This window comes from Carcharodon carcharias, chromosome 2, assembly GCF_017639515.1.
Source record: "Carcharodon carcharias isolate sCarCar2 chromosome 2, sCarCar2.pri, whole genome shotgun sequence".
Taxonomy (NCBI): Eukaryota; Metazoa; Chordata; class Chondrichthyes; order Lamniformes; family Lamnidae; genus Carcharodon; species Carcharodon carcharias.
Genome location: NC_054468.1, coordinates 111,789,787 through 111,804,629, shown reverse-complemented (window position 1 = coordinate 111,804,629; position 14,843 = coordinate 111,789,787). Strand labels below are relative to the sequence as shown.

At 45.3% G+C, this 14,843-nt stretch overlaps 1 protein-coding gene across 1 annotated transcript in view; it reads right to left on the bottom strand.

Moving 5' to 3' along the window:
- The window catches only part of crls1 (cardiolipin synthase 1), a 93,581-nt gene that overhangs the window by 42,341 nt on the left and 36,397 nt on the right, over positions 1-14,843 (bottom strand). The gene's annotated exons all lie outside the window — the stretch shown is intronic.

Genomic DNA, 14,843 nt, shown 5'->3' with positions numbered 1-14,843 from the left:
CAAAAGACAAGGCTTGAAGTTCGTATTTGCCCCAGGGGCATCACTGTCAGCTACAGGGAGGGGCTGCATGAACTTACATTTATATAACTGTAATGAAGAAAAAAACGAGCCTGAATCTGTGTCATCTGCACAAATTTCCTGCAAGTAATGAGTTTCTGCTTCCTCTTATTTTATTAAGATTTCTGATTTCCAAACTAAGTTGTATATGTTCAAATCCCTCCACAGTCTCACCCTTTCCTATATCTAACCTCCTCCGGCCCTACAAGTCTCCAAGAATTCTGCCTTCCTCTAACTCGGGCCTCTTGTGCAGTCCCAATCCTTTCACCCCCACCATTAGTGGCTGTGCCATTAGCTTGTCTAGGCTTTAAGCCCTGAAATGTCCTCCTTAAACTTCTGCCTCTCTCCTCCATTAAGCCCCTCCTTAAAATTTCTTTGGCCAAGCTTCTCATCACCTATCTTAATATCCTACTACCTTCCTCTGGTGGCAGGTTTTTTCCCCCAATTATGCTCCTTTGAAGCCTTTTCCCAAGGTAGACACTGCATAAATGCAAGTTGCTGTTATAGGATATTATTTTATGAACAATTTAATTTTACTTCAGAGATAGCCAGAGAACTTGACAAACAAATGGGTGATTAAAACAGACTGTTCCTTCTAACGTTCAAACTCAGAAACCCAAAAGGATTGTTATTTCTGTAGAAAATGTACTTATTTTCTCAATGGAAAATCTTTAGCTTGTTTTTCCAAATGAATTCAAACTTAACCTGAAGATGAATTTGAAATGCTTCAGTCAATGGTTTCATTATGTCTCTCCAAACAATCTTCCTCGACTTCAAAAGCAACAAACACCAGACATTATGCTAGGCTTTAAATGTCAACCAAGATCATAATAACCAAGCGGTTATGGTACTTTGGCCATGCAACCCAGAGGTAGTTCAAATCCACCCCATGAAAAGTAATGGATATATTTATGTAATACGTTATGTTGTTAAAAACCCAACTGATTCACTAGTGTCAGTCAGGGAAGGGAACCTGCCTCTGAGACAGTCTTACATGTGACTTTGGTTCCCTACCACATGTTTGATTGGTTCTGAACCCAATCTAATGGTAGATTTGCCTCACTGCTCAGAGTTTGAGTTCTGCTTTGCTCCTCTGTCATAAATATGAAACAAGTCAGTCAGGCGGAAGAACTCTGCGTTCGAGGTATGAGCGACACATAAATGTGGGTTTGAAATTCCTGGGACATTGCTAGTTAATGATGCATTAGTGGTGTGCACTGTTGTTAAATCATTTACAAAGCGGAGTAACTGAGATAATGTCATCAGTTTTCATCATCCACTACTGGGATAGGTTATAGGGCACAGAAACAGGCCATTCGACCCAACCAATCTACGCCAGCATTTATACTTCACTCAAGCCTCCTCCCATCTTTTCTCATCTAAATCTGTCATTGTCAGCCTCACCAAAGCTGATAAAATTCTAGTATCAGCACTTGGTTTTCCCATTGCAGTTAGTACCAATCGCCAATTTGTGGGATTTATGCTGCTACCTCTGCCACAGCCAGTGCAACTGAAAAACAAAGTCATGGAGCACTTAGGTATTGATGCAGCCAATGGCCAACACATGACTCTCAGCCTGATAGGCCAATAAAGGAACATTTAAAACTTTGGAGCCTGGTGTCAGCAGTCAGGAAATTGTTCCAAAAGTACTTTTTCCTAAATTTCTCAAATTTGAAAGTTTATTCTTGCCAGCTTTTGTCATCCAGAGCACTATTAGCATCTCAGGGCACCTCCCTGCCATCTATTTTTACATGTAAAGAAGGCAAAAGAATTGTAATAAGAAATCCACTGAGAAGTCCCCTGTTCCCAATTACTACTTATTATGCTATCAATTACAACTTGGAATTGATGTGTCACTTGAGGCACCGTGGCCGAAGGCCTCTGTGACATTTATCAAGGAGCTGTGAGGAGCTGCAGTCAACAGGCTAGAACCTTCCAAAGTGCAGCCAACTGCATTAAATAACCGGCATACCAACTTCCATTGGATTGCTGGCTTCCCCAGTGAGCAGCAGATCGTCAGTGGGACCCACATGCCGCTGAAGACTCCACGTGAGGAACCTGCCACTTTCATCAACAGTCAGGTTATCACACATGAAATATGTGAACTGTCTATGACATGTAAAACTCAAAGCAATGGGGAAGCACTGACAACAGGGACAAGCAGACACAAGAGGTTAATTTTTCCAGCATTTTTATGAAGTTTATTTAATTGATCTGGTTTGGTTTCAGAAGAAGTTCATTTACTGCAACTCCTCAATTTGACTTATAGCACTGTTCTCACCATTAAACAGTGCTAGTTGCAGGGTATGCAACCGGGCACATTGCCCACAAGGTCTCTGATATGTCGTCGACCTCATGAATGATGATTTCCATGGTACAAACAGAAATCAATATGAACAGGGAGCTGAAAAGCACAACAAACTGCATGCACAGCCCAAAACACCATTCCAGCAATTTCAGGTGTAAATTGACAATTGAACCTCCACTAGAGGTGCGAAGAGCCAGCTAGAGAAAATTTATCATACAGCACACAGCCATATTTAATACAAAATCTGAGATTATCTATGGAAGATTGACTAACCACATCTTCAGCTCTTCCAGAAACATCAAAGCGCATTCTGCCATACCCTAAAAATCCACCAATAAATTTCAAAGGTCGTCATAAAATGACTGCTCACATTCAATAATAATAAACTTATGAGACGTTCCTAACCCTAACCACTGGCCCCAAGCCTTACCAATAATAATATAAACAACAATGTTTTGAAAACATCAGCTCTGGTGCAGCCCACACCAAAAATGGGGCAACAATGTTGCAGCAGCAAAGTCCACAACTGCAGTACGTGTATCTCTAAGTGACTCTAGGATAAAGCACTGGAGAAAAATCCGATCCCAAGGAATATGGGGAAGTGAGTAACAGGGCAACCAAGAGAGAGTGAACAGGAGGGAGTGATGAGGCGAAAGAGTGTGTGCGCGCTGCATGTGAGAGATGCGGTATCATTGGGTGTGCGAGTGTGTGATTGCCTTTGTGAGAGTGAGAGGCCATGTGTGAATGCAAGTGAGTGTACATGAGTCTGAGTAAGACGGGTAGTATGCAAGGTTAAGGGTGTGTGTATGAGAGTGAGAAGGGGAGGGGGCATATGCAAACGTGACGGAGTTTGTGAGCGCAAGAGGGTGTGAGAGAGTACGATAGAATGTGTGGGAGTGAGTGACCATGTATGAGTGTGAGAGTAACTCAGTGTTTAATGAGTGTGAATAATTGAGCGCGTGACTGAGTGTGAGTGATTGAATGTGTATGAATGAGAGGCTGTGCCTGATTGAACATGATTGAGTGAAATGAGAGGGTGTGCCTGTGTGAGTGATTATGTATATATGTGTGTGAGTGGCTGAGTGTGAGCGAGAGAGTGATTGACTGAGTGAGAGAGTGATTGACTGAGTGAGAGGGTGTGCCTGAGAGAGTGTGATTGACTGAGTGAGAGAGTGTGCCTGAGAGAGTGTGATTGACTGAGGGAGAGAGGGTGTGCCTGAGAGAGTGTGATTGACTGAGTGAGAGGGCGTGCCTGAGAGACAGCGATTGACTGAGTGAGAGGGCGTGCCTGAGAGAGTGTGAATGCCTGAGTGAACGGGCGTGCCTGAGTGAGAGTGATTGACTGAGTGAAAGGGCATGCCTGAGTGAGAGTGATTGAGGGAGTAGGTGAGCCTGAGTGAAAATGATGGAGTGAGAGGGTGATTGAGAGAACAGGATGGAGTGAGAAGTTGATTGAGTGAACATGATGGAGTGAGGGGGTGATTGAGTGAATATGATGGAGTGAGAGGGTGATTGAGTGAACATGATGGAGTGAGAGGATGATTGAGTGAACATGATGGAGTGAACATGATGGAGTAAGAGGGTGATTGAGTGAACATGATGGAGTGAGAGGGTGATTGAGTGAACATGATAGGGTGATGGAGGGAACATGATACAGGGTGATTGAGTGAAAGGGTGATTGAGTGAACATGATGGAGTGAGAGGGTGATTGAGTGAACATGATAGAGCGAGAAGGTGATTGAGTGAACAGGATGGAGTGCGGTGAGAGGGTGATTGAGTGAACATGATGGAGTGAGAGGGTGATTGAGTGAAGATGATGGAGTGAGAGGGTGATTGAGTGAACAAGATGGCGTGAGAGTGTGATTGAGTGAACACGATGGAGTGAGACGGTGATTGAGTGAACACGATGGAGTGAGACGGTGATTGAGTGAACACGATGGAGTGAGAGGGTGATTGAGAGAACACGATGGAGTGAGAGGGTGATTGAGTGAACACGATGGAGTGAGAGGGTGATTGAGTGAACACGATGGAATGAGAGGGTGATTGAGTGAACACGATGAAGTGAGAGGGTGATTGAGTGAACACGATGGAGTGAGAGGGTGATTGAGTGAACATGATAGGTTGATGGAGTGACCATGAAGGAGGGTGATTGAGTGAACATGATGGAGTGAGGGTGATTGAGTGAACATGATGGAGCAAGAAGGTGATTGAGTGAACAAGATGGAGTGCAGTGAGAGGGTGACCGAGTGAACATGATGGAGTGAGAGGGTGATTGAGAGAACATGATGGAGTGAGAGGGTGATTGAGTGAACATGACAGGGTGATGAAGTGAACATGATGGAGGGTGATTGAGTGAACATGATAGGATGATGGAGTGAACATGACGGAGGGTGATTGAGTGAGAGGGTGACTGAGTGAACATGATGAAGTGAGGGTGTCTAATTGAGAGGGTGATTGAGTGAACATGATGCAGTGAGAGGGTGATTGAGTGAACATGATGGAGTGAGAGGGTATTTGAGTGAACAAGATGGAGTGAGGTGAGGGGGTGATTGAGTGAACATGAAGGAGTGAGAGGGTGATTGAGTGAACATCATAGAGTGAGATGTTGATTCAGTGAACATGATGGGGTGAGAAGGTGATTGAGTGAACAGGATGGAGTGAGAGGGTGATTGAGTGAACATGATGGAGTGAGAGGGTGATTGAGTGAACATGATGGAGTGAGAGGGTGATTGAGTGAACATGATGGAGTGAGAAGATGATTGAGAAGGCAACTGAGTGAACATGGAGTGAGGGTGATTGAGTGAGAGAGTGATTGAGTGAAGAAAATGGAGTGAGGATGATTGAGTGAACATGATGGAGTGAGAGGGTGAATGAGTGAACGTGCTGTTGTGAGAGGATGATTGAGTGAGAAGGTGACTGTGTGAACATGGAGAGAGGGTGATTGAGGGAGAGGGTGATAGAGTGAATGATGGAGTGTGGATGATTGAATGAACATGATGGAGTGAGAGGTTGATGGAGTGAACATGATGGAGGGTGATTGAGTGAGAAGGTCACTGTGTGAACATGGAGAGAGGGTGATTGAGAGAGAGGGTGATAGAGTGAATGATGGAGTGAGGATGATTGAATGAACATGATGGAATGAGAGGGTGATTGAGTGAACATGATGGAGTGAGAGGGTGATTGAGTGAACATGATGGAGTGAGAGGGTGTTTGAGTGAACATGATATAGTGAAATGGTGATTGCGTGAACATGATGGAGTGAAAGGGTGATTGCGTGAACATGATGGAGTGAGAGGGTGATTGAGTGAACATGATGGAGTGAGAGGGTGACTGAGTGAACGTGATGGATTGAGAGGGTGACTGAGTGAACATGATGCAGTGAGAGGATCATTGAGTGAACATGATGGAGTGAGAGGGTGATTGAGTGAACATGATGGAGAGAGAGGATGATTGAGTGAGAAGGTGACTGAGTGAACATGGAGTGAGGGTGATTGAGTGAGAGGGTGCTTGAGTGAAAATGATGGAGTGAAAGGGTGATTGAGTGAATACATGGAGTGAGAGGGTGATTGAGTAAGATGATTGGGTGAACATGGAGTGAGGGTGATTGAGTAAGAGGGTGATTGAGTGAATATGATGGAGTGAGAGGGTGATTGAGTGAATTTGGAGTGATGGTGTTTGAGTGAATATGATGGAATGAGGGTGATTGAGTGAATATGATGTGATGAGGGTGATTGAGTGAATATGATGGAGTGAGGATGATTGAGTGAATATGATGGAGTGAAAGGTTGATTCAGTGAGAAGGTGACTGTGTGAACATGGAGTGAGGGTGATTGAGTGAGAGGGTGATAGAGTGTATGATGGAGTGAGGGTGATGGAGTGAACATGATGGAGTGAGAGGGTGATGGAGTGAACATGATGGAGGGTGACTGAGTGAGAGGGTGACTGAGTGAACATGATGGAGTGAGAGGGTGATTGAGTAAACATGATGGAGTGAGAGGGTGATGGAGTGAACATAATGGAGGGTGTTTGAGTGAGAGGGTGATTGAGTGAACATGATGGAGTGAGGCTGATTGATTGAGAGGGTGATTGAGTGAACATGATGGAGTGAGAGGGTGATTGAGTGAACATGATGGAGTGAGAGGGAGATTGAGTGAACATGATGGAGTGAGAGGGTGATTGAGTGAACATGATGGAGTGAGAGGGTGAATGAGTGAACGTGATGGAGTGAGAGGGTGATTGAGTAAACATGATGGAGTGAAATGGTGATTGCGTGAACATGATGGAGTGAGAGGGTGATTGAGTGAACATGATGGAGTGAAATGGTGATTGCGTGATCATGATGGAGTGAGAGGGTGACTGAGTGAACGTGATGGATTGAGAGGGTGATTGCGTGATCATGATGGAGTGAGAGGGTGACTGAGTGAACGTGATGGATTGAGAGGGTGACTGAGTGAACATGATGCAGTGAGAGGGTGATTGAGTGAACATGATGGAGTGAAATGGTGATTGCGTGATCATGATGGAGTGAGAGGGTGACTGAGTGAACGTGATGGATTGAGAGGGTGACTGAGTGAACATGATGCAGTGAGAGGATCATTGAGTGAACATGATGGAGTGAAAGGGTGATTGAGTGAACATGATGGAGAGAGAGGATGATTGAGTGAGAAGGTGACTGAGTGAACATGGAGTGAGGGTGATTGAGTGAGAGGGTGATTGAGTGAACATGATAGAGCGAGAAGGTGATTGAGTGAACAGAATGGAGTGCGGTGAGAGGGTGATTGAGTGAACATGATGGAGTGAGAGGGTGATTGAGTGAAGATGATGGCGTGAGAGGGTGATTGAGTGAACACGATGGAGTGAGACGGTGATTGAGTGAACACGATGGAGTGAGACGGTGATTGAGTGAACACGATGGAGTGAGACGGTGATTGAGTGAACACGATGGAGTGAGAGGGTGATTGAGAGAACACGATGGAGTGAGAGGGTGATTGAGTGAACACGATGGAGTGAGAGGGTGATTGAGTGAACACGATGGAGTGAGAGGGTGATTGAGTGAACACGATGAAGTGAGAGGGTGATTGAGTGAACACGATGAAGTGAGAGGGTGATTGAGTGAACACGATGGAGTGAGAGGGTGATTGAGTGAACATGATGGAGTGAGAGGGTGATTGAGTGAACATGATAGGTTGATGGAGTGAACATGAAGGAGGGTGATTGAGTGAACATGATGGAGTGAGGGTGATTGAGTGAACATGATGGAGCAAGAAGGTGATTGAGTGAACAAGATGGAGTGCGGTGACAGGGTGACTGAGTGAACATGATGGAGTGAGAGGGTGATTGAGAGAACATGATGGAGTGAGAGGGTGATTGAGTGAACATGACAGGGTGATGAAGTGAACATGATGGAGGGTGATTGAGTGAACATGATAGGATGATGGAGTGAACATGACGGAGGGTGATTGAGTGAGAGGGTGACTGAGTGAACATGATGAAGTGAGGGTGTCTAATTGAGAGGGTGATTGAGTGAACATGATGCAGTGAGAGGGTGATTGAGTGAACATGATGGAGTGAGAGGGTATTTGAGTGAACAAGATGGAGTGAGGTGAGGGGGTGATTGAGTGAACATGAAGGAGTGAGAGGGTGATTGAGTGAACATCATAGAGTGAGATGTTGATTGAGTGAACATGATGGGGTGAGAAGGTGATTGAGTGAACAGGATGGAGTGAGAGGGTGATTGAGTGAACATGATGGAGTGAGAGGGTGATTGAGTGAACATGATGGAGTGAGAGGGTGATTGAGTGAACATGATGGAGTGAGAAGATGATTGAGAAGGCAACTGAGTGAACATGGAGTGAGGGTGATTGAGTGAGAGAGTGATTGAGTGAAGAAAATGGAGTGAGGATGATTGAGTGAACATGATGGAATGAGAGGGTGATTGAGTGAACGTGCTGTTGTGAGAGGATGATTGAGTGAGAAGGTGACTGTGTGAACATGGAGAGAGGGTGATTGAGAGAGAGGGTGATAGAGTGAATGATGGAGTGTGGATGATTGAATGAACATGATGGAGTGAGAGGTTGATGGAGTGAACATGATGGAGGGTGATTGAGTGAGAAGGTCACTGTGTGAACATGGAGAGAGGGTGATTGAGAGAGAGGGTGATAGAGTGAATGATGGAGTGAGGATGATTGAATGAACATGATGGAATGAGAGGGTGATTGAGTGAACATGATGGAGTGAGAGGGTGATTGAGTGAACATGATGGAGTGAGAGGGTGATTGAGTGAACATGATATAGTGAAATGGTGATTGCGTGAACATGATGGAGTGAAAGGGTGATTGCGTGAACATGATGGAGTGAGAGGGTGATTGAGTGAACATGATGGAGTGAGAGGGTGACTGAGTGAACGTGATGGATTGAGAGGGTGACTGAGTGAACATGATGCAGTGAGAGGATCATTGAGTGAACATGATGGAGTGAGAGGGTGATTGAGTGAACATGATGGAGAGAGAGGATGATTGAGTGAGAAGGTGACTGAGTGAACATGGAGTGAGGGTGATTGAGTGAGAGGGTGCTTGAGTGAAAATGATGGAGTGAAAGGGTGATTGAGTGAATACATGGAGTGAGAGGGTGATTGAGTAAGATGATTGGGTGAACATGGAGTGAGGGTGATTGAGTAAGAGGGTGATTGAGTGAATATGATGGAGTGAGAGGGTGATTGAGTGAATTTGGAGTGATGGTGTTTGAGTGAATATGATGGAATGAGGGTGATTGAGTGAATATGATGTGATGAGGGTGATTGAGTGAATATGATGGAGGGAGGATGATTGAGTGAATATGATGGAGTGAAAGGTTGATTCAGTGAGAAGGTGACTGTGTGAACATGGAGTGAGGGTGATTGAGTGAGAGGGTGATAGAGTGTATGATGGAGTGAGGGTGATGGAGTGAACATGATGGAGTGAGAGGGTGATGGAGTGAACATGATGGAGGGTGACTGAGTGAGAGGGTGACTGAGTGAACATGATGGAGTGAGAGGGTGATTGAGTAAACATGATGGAGTGAGAGGGTGATGGAGTGAACATAATGGAGGGTGTTTGAGTGAGAGGGTGATTGAGTGAACATGATGGAGTGAGGCTGATTGATTGAGAGGGTGATTGAGTGAACATGATGGAGTGAGAGGGTGATTGAGTGAACATGATGGAGTGAGAGGGAGATTGAGTGAACATGATGGAGTGAGAGGGTGATTGAGTGAACATGATGGAGTGAGAGGGTGATTGAGTGAACATGATGGAGTGAGAGGGTGAATGAGTGAACGTGATGGAGTGAGAGGGTGATTGAGTGAACATGATGGAGTGAAATGGTGATTGCGTGAACATGATGGAGTGAGAGGGTGATTGAGTGAACATGATGGAGTGAGAGGGTGATTGAGTGAACAGGATGGGGTGAGGAGGTGATTGAGTGAACATGATGGAGTGAGAGGGTGATTGAGTGAACATGATGGAGTGAGAGGGTGATTGAGTGAACATGATGGAGTGAGAGGGTGATTGAGTGAACATGATGGAGTGAGAGGGTGATTGAGTGAACATGATGGAGTGAGAGGGTGATTGCGTGATCATGATGGAGTGAGAGGGTGACTGAGTGAACGTGATGGATTGAGAGGGTGACTGAGTGAACATGATGCAGTGAGAGGATCATTGAGTGAACATGATGGAGTGAAAGGGTGATTGAGTGAACATGATGGAGAGAGAGGATGATTGAGTGAGAAGGTGACTGAGTGAACATGGAGTGAGGGTGATTGAGTGAGAGGGTGATTGAGTGAAAATGATGGAGTGAAAGGGTGATTGAGTGAATACATGGAGTGAGAGGGTGATTGAGTAAGATGATTGGGTGAACATGGAGTGAGGGTGATTGAGTAAGAGGTTGATTGAGTGAATATGATGGAGTGAGAGGGTGATTGAGTGAATTTGGAGTGATGGTGTTTGAGTGAATATGATGGAATGAGGGTGATTGAGTGAATATGATGGGATGAGGGTGATTGAGTGAATATGATGGAGTGAGGATGATTGAGTGAATATGACGCAGTGAAAGGTTGATTCAATGAGAAGGCGACTGTGTGAACATGGAGTGAGGGTGATTGAGTGAGAGGGTGATAGAGTGTATGATGGAGTGAGGGTGATGGAGTGAACAGGATGGAGCGAGAGGGTGATTGATTGAACAGGATGGAGTGAGGTGAGGGGGTGATTGAGTGAACATGATGGAGTGAGAGGGTGATTGAGTAAACATGATGGAGTGAGAGGGTGATTGAGTAAACATGATGGAGTGAGAGGGTGATGGAGTGAACATAATGGAGGGTGTTTGAGTGAGAGGGTGATTGAGTGAACATGATGGAGTGAGGCTGATTGATTGAGAGGGTGATTGAGTGAACATGATGGAATGAGAGGGTGATTGCGTGAACATGCTAGAGTGAGAGGGTGATTGAGTGAACATGATGGAGTGAGAGGGTGATTGAGTGAACATGATGGAATGAGAGGGTGATTGAGTGAACATGATGGAGTGAGAGGATGATTGAGTGAACATGATGGAGTGAACATGATGGAGTGAGAGGGTGATTAAGTAAACATGATGGAGTGAGAGGTGATTGAGTAAACATGATGGAGTGAGAGGGTGATGAGTGAACATGATGGAGGGTGATTGAGTGAGAGGGTTATTGAGTGAACATGATGGAGTGAGAGGGTGATGAGTGAACATGATGGAGTGAGAGGATGATGGAGTGAACATGATGCAGGGTGATTGAGTGAGAGGGTGATTGAGTGAGAGGGCAATTGAGAGGACGTGATGGAGTGAGGGTGATTGATTGAGATGGTGATTGAGTGAACATGACGGAGTGAGAGGGTGATTGAGTGAACATGATGGAGTGAGAGGGTGATTGAGAGAACATGATGGAGTGAAAGGGTGATTGAGTGAACATGATGGAGAGGATGATTGAGTGAACATGATGGAGTGAACATGATGGAGTGAGAGGGTGATTGAGTGAACATGATAGGGAGAAGGAGTGAACATGATGGAGGGTGATTGAGTGAGAGGGTGATTTAGAGAACATGATGGAGTGAGAGGGTGATTGAGTGAACATGATGGAGCGAGAGGGTGATTGATTGAACAGGATGGAGTGAGGGGGTGATTGAGCGAACATGATGGAGAGAGAATGTGACTGAGTGAACAGGACGGAGTGCGGTGAGAGTGTGATTGAGTGAACATGATGGAGTGAGGGTGATTAAACGAAAGGGTGAATGAGTGAACATGATGCAGTGAGAGGGTGTTTGAGTGAACATGATGGAGTGAGAGGGTGATTGAGTGAACAGGATGGGGTGAGGAGGTGATTGAGTGAACATGATGGAGTGAGAGGGTGATTGAGTGAACATGATGGAGTGAGAGGGTGATTGAGTGAACATGATGGAGTGAGAGGGTGATTGAGTGAACATGATGGAGTGAGAGGGTGATTGAGTGAACATGATGGAGTGAGAGGGTGATTGAGTGAACATGATGGAGTGAGAGGGTGATTGAGTGAACATGATGGAGTGAGAGGGTGATTGCGTGATCATGATGGAGTGAGAGGGTGACTGAGTGAACGTGATGGATTGAGAGGGTGACTGAGTGAACATGATGCAGTGAGGATCATTGAGTGAACATGATGGAGTGAGAGGGTGATTGAGTGAACATGATGGAGAGAGAGGATGATTGAGTGAGAAGGTGACTGAGTGAACATGGAGTGAGGGTGATTGAGTGAGAGGGTGATTGAGTGAAAATGATGGAGTGAAAGGGTGATTGAGTGAATACATGGAGTGAGAGGGTGATTGAGTAAGATGATTGGGTGAACATGGAGTGAGGGTGATTGAGTGAGAGGGTGATTGAGTGAAAATGATGGAGTGAAAGGGTGATTGGGTGAACATGGAGTGAGGGTGATTGAGTAAGAGGTTGATTGAGTGAATATGATGGAGTGAGAGGGTGATTGAGTGAATTTGGAGTGATGGTGTTTGAGTGAATATGATGGAATGAGGGTGATTGAGTGAATATGATGGGATGAGGGTGATTGAGTGAATATGATGGGATGAGGGTGATTGAGTGAATATGATGGAGTGAGGATGATTGAGTGAATATGATGGAGTGAAAGGTTGATTCAGTGAGAAGGTGACTGTGTGAACATGGAGTGAGGGTGATTGAGTGAGAGGGTGATAGAGTGTATGATGGAGTGAGGGTGATGGAGTGAACATGATGGAGTGAGAGGGTGATGGAGTGAACATGATGGAGGGTGACTGAGTGAGAGAGTGATTGAGTGAACATGATGGAGTGAGAAGGTGATTGAGTAAACATGATGGAGTGAGAGGGTGATTGAGTAAACATGATGGAGTGAGACGGTGATGGAGTGAACATAATGGAGGGTGTTTGAGTGAGACGGTGATTGAGTGAACATGATGGAGTGAGGCTGATTGATTGAGAGGGTGATTGAGTGAACATGATGGAGTGAGAGGGTGATTGCGTGAACATGCTAGAGTGAGAGGGTGATTGAGTGAACATGATGGAGTGAGAGGGTGATTGAGTGAACATGATGGAGTGAGAAAGTGATTGAGTGAACATGATGGAGTGAAAGGGTGATTGAGTGAACATGATGGAGTGAAAGGGTGATTGAGTGAACATGATGGAGGGTAATTGAGTGAGAGGGTGATTGATGGAGAGGGTGATTAAGAGAATGTGATTGCGTGAACATGATGGAGTGAGAGGGTGATTGCGTGATCATGATGGAGTGAGAGGGTGACTGAGTGAACGTGATGGATTGAGAGGGTGACTGAGTGAACATGATGCAGTGAGGATCATTGAGTGAACATGATGGAGTGAGAGGGTGATTGCGTGATCATGATGGAGTGAGAGGGTGACTGAGTGAACGTGATGGAATGAGAGGGTGATTGAGTGAACATGATGGAGAGAGAGGATGATTGAGTGAGAAGGTGACTGAGTGAACATGGAGTGAGGGTGATTGAGTGAGAGGGTGATTGAGTGAATATGATGGAGTGAGAGGGTGATTGAGTGAATATGATGGAGTGAAAGGGTGATTGAGAGAATACATGGAGTGAGAGGGTGATTGAGTAAGATGATTGGGTGAACATGGAGTGAGGGTGATTGAGTAAGAGGGTGATTGAGTGAATATGATGGAGTGAGAGGGTGATTGAGTGAATATGGAGTGATGGTGTTTGAGTGAATATGATGGAATGAGGGTGATTGAGTGAATATGATGGAGTGAGAGGATGATTGAGTGAACATGATGGAGTGAACATGATGGAGTGAGAGGGTGATTAAGTAAACATGATGGAGTGAGAGGTGATTGAGTAAACATGATGGAGTGAGAGGGTGATGAGTGAACATGATGGAGGGTGATTGAGTGAGAGGGTTATTGAGTGAACATGATGGAGTGAGAGGGTGATGAGTGAACATGATGGAGTGAGAGGATGATGGAGTGAACATGATGCAGGGTGATTGAGTGAGAGGGTGATTGAGTGAGAGGGCAATTGAGAGGACGTGATGGAGTGAGGGTGATTGATTGAGATGGTGATTGAGTGAACATGACGGAGTGAGAGGGTGATTGAGTGAACATGATGGAGTGAGAGGGTGATTGAGAGAACATGATGGAGTGAGGGGGTGATTGAGTGAACATGATGGAGAGGATGATTGAGTGAACATGATAGGGAGAAGGAGTGAACATGATGGAGTGAACATGATGGAGTGAGAGGGTGATTAAGTAAACATGATGGAGTGAGAGGTGATTGAATAAACATGATGGAGTGAGAGGGTCATGAGTGAACATGATGGAGGGTGATTGAGTGAGAGGGTTATTGAGTGAAGATGATGGAGTGAGAGGGTGATGAGTGAACATGATGGAGTGAGAGGATGATGGAGTGAACATGATGCAGGGTGATTGAGTGAGAGGGTGATTGAGTGAGAGGGCAATTGAGAGGACGTGATGGAGTGAGGGTGATTGATTGAGATGGTGATTGAGTGAACATGACGGAGTGAGAGGGTGATTGAGTGAACATGATGGAGTGAGAGGGTGATTGAGAGAACATGATGGAGTGAGGGGTGATTGAGTGAACATGATGGAGAGGATGATTGAGTGAACATGATGGAGTGAACATGATGGAGTGAGAGGGTGATTGAGTGAACATGATAGGGAGAAGGAGTGAACATGATGGAGGGTGATTGAGTGAGAGGGTGATTTAGAGAACATGATGGAGTGAGAGGGTGATTGAGTGAACATGATGGAGCGAGAGGGTGATTGATTGAACAGGATGGAGTGAGGGGGTGATTGAGCGAACATGATGGAGCGAGAATGTGACTGAGTGAACAGGACGGAGTGCGGTGAGAGTGTGATTGAGTGAACATGATGGAGTGAGGGTGATTAAACGAAAGGGTGAATGAGTGAACATGATGCAGT